General features: G+C 44.9%; 3 long non-coding RNA genes across 3 annotated transcripts in view; 1 reads left to right on the top strand and 2 right to left on the bottom strand.

Annotated features, from left to right (window-relative positions):
• LOC116702617 (uncharacterized) overlaps positions 1-5,951 on the bottom strand; it is a 36,845-nt gene that overhangs the window by 21,106 nt on the left and 9,788 nt on the right. The gene's annotated exons all lie outside the window — the stretch shown is intronic.
• LOC116702622 (uncharacterized) lies at positions 2,367-3,365 on the top strand. Its single transcript, XR_004335218.1, has 4 exons — positions 2,367-2,455; positions 2,622-2,658; positions 2,767-2,821; positions 3,303-3,365. It is a non-coding gene; the product is annotated as an uncharacterized LOC116702622 (long non-coding RNA).
• LOC116702610 (uncharacterized) lies at positions 3,284-3,509 on the bottom strand. Its single transcript, XR_004335205.1, has 2 exons — positions 3,473-3,509; positions 3,284-3,370 (listed from the first exon to the last, which is right to left on the bottom strand). It is a non-coding gene; the product is annotated as an uncharacterized LOC116702610 (long non-coding RNA).

Genomic DNA, 5,951 nt, shown 5'->3' with positions numbered 1-5,951 from the left:
AGGCCGTAGCGAGAGCTAAAAAACAGCATCGGAACCAAAATCTTTCGCAATGCTGCTCCGCTCCGACGATACTAGGACAGGCTCTACTCACGCTCCTGATGGGGAATGATGACGTCTTTCCTTGCACCAGCTACCAGAAGACTTACAGCTGCGACAGGTTGCTCACGTACATCTACGTTTGCAAGCTCGTTGGAGGTGGCACATCACATTGAAAAGCTTCTAATAGTCTTCAATGGTCTCTGTGTCATGTACTGTGTATGCAGGCCATTTTTATCTTAACGTGGATAAATTAAAAGAAGTAAATCAAATGAAAAACGCGGGCTCAGAACAGCAGGAAGTTTTGGGTTGCTCCGTTGGGTAGAGTTCCTCTGGTGGTTGAGATATATGGCTGATAATCTAAATCTTACAGAGAACATTAACGGGACTTTCATCTTGGAATCTGTTGACACGTGAATAACCGCGACAGCTTCCTCATGCTGTGGTCCCAAACCTTTTCACATGAAGGACCCTTAAGGACCCTAGACTAACACCTTAGACCCTGACTGAGAGGATTTTAGCCCTCCATTCACGATTATACTCTTCAGAGCAGGAACACGGGAGGAAGCATCACTGCAGACCCCTCCTCACCCTAGACACAACCCGGTCCAGCTTCTCCCTCTGGGGGGGCGCTACGGAGCCCTGTACGGCTCAACCCAACCAGGATCAGAATAGTTTCTACCCACAAAGCCATCGCTCTGCCGAACAGTGACTTCTTAACAGCCGCAGTGGCAGGTTCTGGTCATTAAACCAGCGGTCTCTACCGCACCGTTCCCTGTTCACTTATTAGTCACATATTTAGTATATGCATCATCTCAATCTCACGTTCATTTATATGACTATTTACATCACATTCCCATTCTCACATTTCCGTACTTTATCTTATCCAGATTCTCATTTCCTATTTCAGAAACGGTTCAATGTTCATACTGTGTTCCATTGGAATATAATAACTTAATACTATTTATCTCAGTATATTGCACTCACGCTCCACATTTAAAATATTTGATGGAACTCTTCATTGACCATGCTCTCTATGTTCGGGTTAGAGTTAGCGTATATGTGTATATATTAGTGTGTATGTATTGTAATGGTGGTTTTTGTGTGTGTAAGCACATCGTGAGCAACCTTGCTACAACGAAAAAATATGGGATTGGTCCTCATACCTGGGAAATAGAGCTATGATCTCTGTTTTTTGATTTTGAAGTTAAATGACAGACGTGTTTGAAAGTCCATAACCATAATAAAAAGTAATACATTCGGGTCCTTTACTTATGGACAGAGTTATAGTATACTAATGTATTATTGCCCGAGAGAATGACTCAGAAGAAACACCTTTTTAAAGAAACACAGGAAAACACTGAATATAAAACGCCATTAGTAAGTTATTAATCAACTTTAAATAAACTGTAATTTACTAAATTGAGCCTTTAATTTTAAAAATCCTACATCAGGAAGGTCGTAGGTTACAGAGACAACACGTATATTTGAGTTCTAACCAGAATCGTAATGAAGCTGGATACCGTTGGGAGCGCCGTCTGCAGTTAGTTCTGATACTATTACACTCCGGTAGACTCTTCTTATTTGGTTGAAGGCTTGGTGAAATGAAGCCCCGCTACAACTAATCGGACACGTACGTTAAAGATCAACGATGACATGGTACTGTGAGTGTGAGAGCAAAGGAGAAAGCAGATCACATAACGCCGTCTCTGGGGTGCTATAAGGTCTGTTGGTGTTTCCTTGAGATCCAAATGGGGTTAGTCTCAGTTCCTATTTCATCTGGGGCGCGCCACAACAATGATTTAAAGCAGAAGGGCGAGGAGACCTCAGACACTCTACACAGCCCGGGATCTGTCTCAATATTAACCACAGGAGGAAGGTTAACATGATTCACCATAGTGCGGGAACTCTTTATTATTCCACAACCACCATGATAAACAGCACCAATTGCTTCTCATCCCAAAAGTTATGAAAGTAAGACTGCCGTTCCCGTTATATTTGGGGTCCTCTCCAACAGGAACAATTCAATCAAACACCTTTACGTTGCCATATTTGCTTCTGTCAGGTCTTATTGTATTTAGAGGTTGGTTCTACAGGTAGGTTTACACGGGTTAATATCAGAAAAACACATAGTATGTTGTCCTGCACATGCTTGAAGCTCCTCCTTTTCACCCCTGTGGTGTGGACTATTGTTTTAGAGCTGCACGAGGAGACATTCTCATATTAGGTTAGCTTTGTGTTGGGAGTCGCCACACGCAGCGACCTCGGTAAGGACTACTAGCCAGTCAGAAGAAGAGTGAGCGGCCATGACAGTACTAGAGGCTCTAGCCAGTCAGAAGCAGAGTATGAGGGCTGACAGTACCGAGATAAGGATACTAGCACGTCGAAGCGGATTTATGCGGGCCCTGACTGTACCTAGGTAACGGACTACTTAGCCAGTCAGACAGAGAGTAGGCGGGCCCTGACAGTACTCAGGTAAGGACTACTCGCAACGTCAGAAGCAGGATTATGAGGGCGCCTGCAGTCCTTCCGTCAGAACTACTAGCCAGTCGACAGCAGAGTATGAGGGTCTGGACTGTACCTAGTTAAGGACTACTAGCCAGTCAGGAGCAGCGTATGAGGGTCCTGACTTATAGGTAAGGAATAATAGCCAGTCAGGAGAGAGTATGAGGGCCTGACGTACCTGGTAAGGACTACTAAGCAGTCAGAACGCAGAGTACGAGTTATGAGGGTCCTGACAGTACGTAGGTAAGGACTACTAGACAGTCAGGAGCAGAGTATGAGGGTCCGACGCTACTAGGTAAGGGATATAGCGCAGTCAGGCGCAGAGTATGGAGGGTCCTGAAAGTGCTAGGTAAGGACTAGAGCCAGTCAGAAGACAGGAGTATGAGGGTCCTGACAGTACTAGGTAAGGCACTACTAGCCAGTCCAGGAGCAGAAGTATGAGGACCGGCCAGTACCTAGGTAAGGACTACTAGCAGTCAGGAAGCAGAGATGAGGGCCCTGACAGTACCTAGGTAGGGCTACTAGCCAGTCAGAAGCAGAGTATGAGGGAACTGAAAGTACCTAGGTAAGGATACTAGCCAGTAAGGAGCGAGTACGGGAGGGCCCTGGACAGTATCGGTAAGGAATACTATGACAGTCAGAAAGCAGAGTATGAGGTCATGACAGTCCCTAGTGAGGGAATATAGCAGTCAGACGCAGAGTATGAGGGTCCGGACGGACCTAGGTCAGGACTGACTAGCCAGTCAGGAGAAGAGTATGAGGGTCCCTGACAGTAACTAGGTAAAGGATATAGCCAGTCAGAAGCAGAGTATGAGGGTCCTGACAGTACCTAGGGAAGGACTACTAGCCAGGAGGAGAGAGTATGAGGCCCTGCACAGAGCATAGGTAGGACTACAGCCAGTCAGGGCAGAGATGAGGCCCTGAGCAGTACCTAGGTAAGGGACTACTAGCCAGTCAGAAAGCAGAGATGGAGGGCCAGACAGTACCTACGGTAAGGATATAGCCAGCAGGAGAAGGTTATGAGGCTCGGACAGTAAAGGATTTTTTCTCTGGGAATAAGGTAGCTAAAGGGGACCCGAACAGAAAAGAGAAGAAACATTTTTCTTTTTGTTAGTTACCGTCGTTATGAGTTTGTTATATTATCAGATAAAACACATCAAACAGCATGACAACAGATACTACAGAGAACCCCCACCCCCCCCCACACCCCCCCCCCCCACCCCCCACCCCCCCCCCCCCAAATCTATGCAATACTACCAATTTAAATCATCTTGAATTCCTACTCACGGGTCCTTTTGTTTCAGTTTCATTCCGAAACCATCAGTAGGTAAATATTTACTGTATGACGTTTTCCTATTTTCTCTTTGAAATTTACTTGTCCATTTAATTAGTCACACGGCTCATGAAGAGGTTTTTAATTTTGTCCTTTATAGTTTAAAAATCCTTTTTTACGAGGAATCTAATTATATAATCTACTTTAAAGTCTCCAATCGGCACTTGCTGGAACCTCTACAAGCTCACACATCATCAACCCGTCTTATTAACCATCAACTATTTATTTTCATGCTACCAATCACAAAACACACACACACACCACCATAAACATTATTTACATCCAGCTTCGGTCCACCGTCCTAAGTGGCAACTTTAGACCAAGGTGAATCTGACTATCAAATGATTTCCTTATTTCTAGACATGACCAGCGAGGAAATAGACTGGGGGTCTTTCCATGGGACCAGTCCCCGGGGCAGCAGAGTGGTTTTACCAGACCCTACTCCCCCCCAGTTGGTGCCCTGGCTTAAAAGTTTGAGTTTCTCTCTCGCCTAATCCCTAGGATTGCTAACCTGGTCAACTTCTCATTAACGCACTTTCTCCTGTAAAACCATGCGTCGACATTAACATCTCGAACCAACATTTATACAAGTTTACTCCGTCGACTCGTCACAATAATGACTTTAAGATTAACAGGTTAACGGCCGTCTACCATGGACTTCTCATCAGGGAACGCCACTCAAAAGCTAGATACCCGGGGCCCACGTCCGGTCGGCCTCAGAACCCCTCTTTCAGGCTTTTAGCCCACAATCCAGGAAACCAGCCTAGGCAATATAATACTGCTATGACTCTCCCTTCACACTTCACATTCGGGGATTCAGTTATGAAGTAATGAAGACCTAAAATATGATGAACAACAAACAACCGTAATGCCTAAAGCTGACAACCAACAGTTTTCTTGTGTCTTTCAGTTCTATTACAGTTAAGGTTCTTACTACTGGCTCTAACATGAAATTAGCCAAATCCAGGAACATGGTTCATGAAATGAGGAAAACAAGTGGGGACAATCACATATAACATACGTTCATTATGTCGTTCAATCTAGTCTAAACAACGGAAAAACTAGGGTAATCACCCATAAGCTAAGCCTTATGCTAGCTCCATGTGCCTAAGTTAGTTCCTCATCTTCTCAACCCTCGTAGTGAGGACAAACTTCATACAATCACTTCAAAGGTTTCCGAGTTTCACTGACTGGGTGAGGTGAAAAGTTCTTGTCACAATTCTGTGCAATGTTGACATCTTAATAATCACGGGAAACGAACGGGGAAATAAACCATGGTTATAGAGCAGCACCCACAGAAGCGTTCAAAATAAAGAGAACGCAACCCCAACGGGGGAGGGGGGGGGGGGGGGGGGGTCATTTCATGGCTAACAAACTACAGTGGCATCCTGTTTAAAAGAAAGCTCCAAGGCACTCGTTTATTGCACGGCTATTTCATATCAACATCTTCAGCTATAGACTGGGTAGCAACCCAACGCGTATCGGACACCAAAGGGTCCTTCGGTGCACATTCAGAATCACAAAGTCTGATGAGTGGAAAACACCTGAGAAAACACAGTCAGGGAGCTCGAAGGGGACGACTGGCAACGTCGAATCAACAGATGGCTATATAAAATATATATATGCTCAGTTATGGATGTTCAACCCCGGATCTTGGGCCCAAAAAAACACAGGAATTCCAACCATGAGACGGGATAGTGCTCCAGCATGTCTACGATCCTGGAACCAAACCACTCTGTCCCACCACACCTTCTCACTTATTTTAGCGGCCATGTAATTTCAAGGCATTCTTGTGGGCCGACAGGTTGCTCACGTCACATCTACGTCTTCAAGCTCAGTTGGAGGCTGGGCAGCCATCACATGAAAAGCTTCTAATAGTCTTCACTGGTCTCTGTGTCTATGTTACTTTGTATGGCGGCCATCTTTTATCTTAACGTGGATAAATTAAAAGAATAAAATCAAATGAAAAACGGGGCCTCAGAAATCAGCAGGAAGTTTTTGGGTTAGCTCCGTTGGTAGAGTTCCTCTGGTGGTTGAGATATCATGGCTGATAATCTAAATCCTTACAGAGAACATT

The sequence above is a fragment of the Etheostoma spectabile genome, chromosome 15 (assembly GCF_008692095.1).
Source record: "Etheostoma spectabile isolate EspeVRDwgs_2016 chromosome 15, UIUC_Espe_1.0, whole genome shotgun sequence".
Taxonomy (NCBI): Eukaryota; Metazoa; Chordata; class Actinopteri; order Perciformes; family Percidae; genus Etheostoma; species Etheostoma spectabile.
The sequence above is the reverse complement of the archived record's forward strand: the minus strand, read 5'-3'. Positions and strand labels throughout refer to the sequence as shown.